The sequence below is a fragment of the Lissotriton vulgaris genome, chromosome 1_1, assembly GCF_964263255.1.
Source record: "Lissotriton vulgaris chromosome 1_1, aLisVul1.2, whole genome shotgun sequence".
NCBI lineage: Eukaryota > Metazoa > Chordata > Amphibia > Caudata > Salamandridae > Lissotriton > Lissotriton vulgaris.
This window is the reverse complement of record NC_141685.1, coordinates 2,088,119,679-2,088,122,659: the sequence shown is the minus strand read 5'-3', so window position 1 is coordinate 2,088,122,659 and position 2,981 is coordinate 2,088,119,679. Positions and strand designations below refer to the sequence as shown.

Genomic DNA, 2,981 nt, shown 5'->3' with positions numbered 1-2,981 from the left:
CTCAAAGTAAGGCCAGGGCACAACATGCGGCCCTTGTGACCCTAACATGCGGACCCATGTTCAACAGCAGCCCTGGCTGATGTTTCTCGGCTTGGCACTAACGTTGAGAAATATGTTAAATAGAGGGGCAATCATTTATTTACAGCTTAACGGAAATTAAAGGGAGTAATTAAGGATGTCGTGCATCACTTACATTTCGTAACACCTTCATTTTTTAAGATGTTGCAACAAAGGTGTACAAATTGGATAAAATCTCTTTAAAATTCAAAAAGTGTATTTCATTAACATGCATTAGTACACTAGATTATATCAGTGCATTGAGAAATATTTTTTTTGCAAACGTGAATTTTGAAACATTGATGCTTCCCCTCCAACTTGGCTACAATGCAAATAGCGAACTATGAGGCAAGTCAGTTGTTACGTTTACCATCTGAGTGGTTAGGATTCTTATTATACATGGACAACATGATAGTTTATCAAACTAAACGCAAAATAAGGTTTTGTACAGTGTGCATCGTGAAGTCATGTATTTAAAAGTCCTCCTATAAGTGATAATGAAGAAAAAGAAGACAAAGTGAAATAAAACAATTGCCTATGATCACACAATTTGTTCAAGTGGGGAAGCCGGGATTGATCCCAGGTTTTCTAGTTTCATAATGTGCAATTCAGCCTTTATGTGTACATGCTTTGCTTCCCCTTTGCCCACCTTACTACACCCCCTTTGCCCCCCTTACCTGGTATCAATGTGTCCCTCGAGCATGACAGACCAAACATTTTGGCCCTGTGAAAAATGTGATGGCAGCATTGCTCCATTACAGTAATGCTGCCATGACATGACTATTCTGGTTACTGAGCACGCATCAGGTCTGTAACTGGCCAATACATCAGACTTCTCTGATGTCCTCCTATAGGACACCTCCACAATTGTGATACTGCAACATGTCTTGCTGCCTCTATCACATGTCTACCACTCTGCCTCAGCAGAATTATTCTTTTTTTACTTTTCTCCTTCCTCCAGACACCAGAAGAACGTCGTTCTGAACCAATACTCCGAGCTCTTTTATCAGAAACCTCACCCTGCACCCTTGGTGCCCAAAAGGGATCATTGCCCATTGGAGGGAAAGGACAGCTCAACGCCGCCTTTATCAGCTGATGAACTCTGTGGCACAGATCCCAGCCGAGCCATCTGTTTCTTATTCTTCATATGTGACCTCTGCGAAAGTTGAAGTGAATGGTGTCCATCCACACTATCAGCTCCCAGGGCAAGGGAAGCATGCCATCCTTCTTCTTCTAGGGACTATGGGTAGTGGAGAGACAGGTTTCCCACCAGATTTCCTTGAAAGAGATGCAACAGATGCAGTGGGTCTGATGCAGGCCTTGTCCTTCAAGAGGTTTTCTTTGCTGGGGTGGAGTAGCAGGGGTATGTCAGCCTTGATAGCAACTGCGAAATACCCTGGACTTGTCCATAAAATGGTTGTTTGGGAGGCATTATCCTATGACATAAAAAAGGACGTAAAACTTATTTAAACTACTTTAGACATTTCTAATTGGAGCAAAATGCAAGGAAAGCTATGGAGGAAATGTATGACATAGAGTACTTGGTTGAAAGCTACAACGCACTTGTGGAAAGACTGTTCCAGTTCACGAGCAATCCCAATGGGAACATTTTCCGTCAGCGGCTGCCTGATATCAGGTGCCCGACGTTAATTCTACATGGCCAGAAGGATCCCGTGATCCAGTCTTCCCAACCAGAGTTCATTCACCAGCAGATTAAAGATTCAAAGCTGCACGTGCTGCCAGAATGCAAACATAACCTACATTTGGAAGTCCCAGAAGAATTTAACAGACTAGCTGAAGACTTTTGAACGTAAACACAAGTTCCGAAACTGTCCAGGGAGAAGTTTAATTGTAAAGATGTAATAATCATGTACATTTAGCAAGACTCTACTGGGTAGTACGATTAACCCAAGGCCTGCTTCGCTTGCTTCCTCTCATGTATTGTGATCGCGGCCCACTGGGGCCTGTTGATTTTTGGGATCACATACCCCATGCCGCCGCGTGTAGGTTTTGTGTGCTACGTTTAGGATGTTTGTGCCTCGTAGTAATGCTCCAGTGCTCAGCAGGGTGCAGAATGTTTTGTGCCGTGTGGTGTCGGCGTTCTAGTTGCTCCAACAGCGTGTGACATAACACGCTCTGAGGAACGGCACACGGGAGTGTGCATGTGCGAACAGCGGTTTGCGCCGGCAGAGCAGATCGGAGCGCGATAGTGATAAGACGCCCAGTGCTCTTCTGTGTATTTAGTGCCTAATAAATATAACGCTTGCTTACTGCACTTCGTGTCACTGGTAATCATTCAGCAGGGAAGCCTGCACTTCCACAGTGGCGACGAGGAGTGGGATCTCTCCCCACATAAAAAAAAAAACGAACCAGAGGGAAACGAAAGTGGAGAGAAGGGAAAGAACCAGGAGACACCATCAGACTGCGCCCCAACACAAGAGGCGGAGAAGCACGCGGAAAGCACGGCGATAAGCAAAGGAAGAGCGCAGCAGAGGCACAGAAGCTCGGACAACCGCACCACGTGGACCAAGGGCCCCGCAGAGCGACAGCCTACGCAAAGCACGGTTGGAACAAGAGTGCGCCCCCACTGAGGCCCTGGCGGAAAAGGGTGACCAAGAGGAAAGGGGTAGAGAAAACCCAAGCACCAACACGTCGCAAACAGCGAGTGTCACCACACCGGGCAGTCCCAGAAATAGAGGGGAGAACGAAGACGCACCAGGCAGCCCCAGAAATCAAGGGGGTGAACCAGGAAGACAGGCGAAAATGAGTAGTCAAGCGTCCTCACTCACAGCGCCGATTCCATTCCTACCCAGGCCCGGGGAACCACAGATGAAGTGGGAGGACTGGCGGGAATACTTTAAGAATTACCTAGAAGCCCTAGAAGACGAATCCAGTGACGAGTTCACTCCCGCAAGACGGAATAC

The 2,981-nt window shown here is 46.7% G+C and overlaps 1 pseudogene; it reads left to right on the top strand.

Annotated features, from left to right (window-relative positions):
* The first annotated feature begins 1,128 nt into the window (after positions 1 to 1,128).
* On the top strand, positions 1,129 to 1,865 carry LOC147751641 (serine hydrolase BPHL pseudogene; annotated as a pseudogene).
* Positions 1,866 to 2,981: the final 1,116 nt, after the last annotated feature.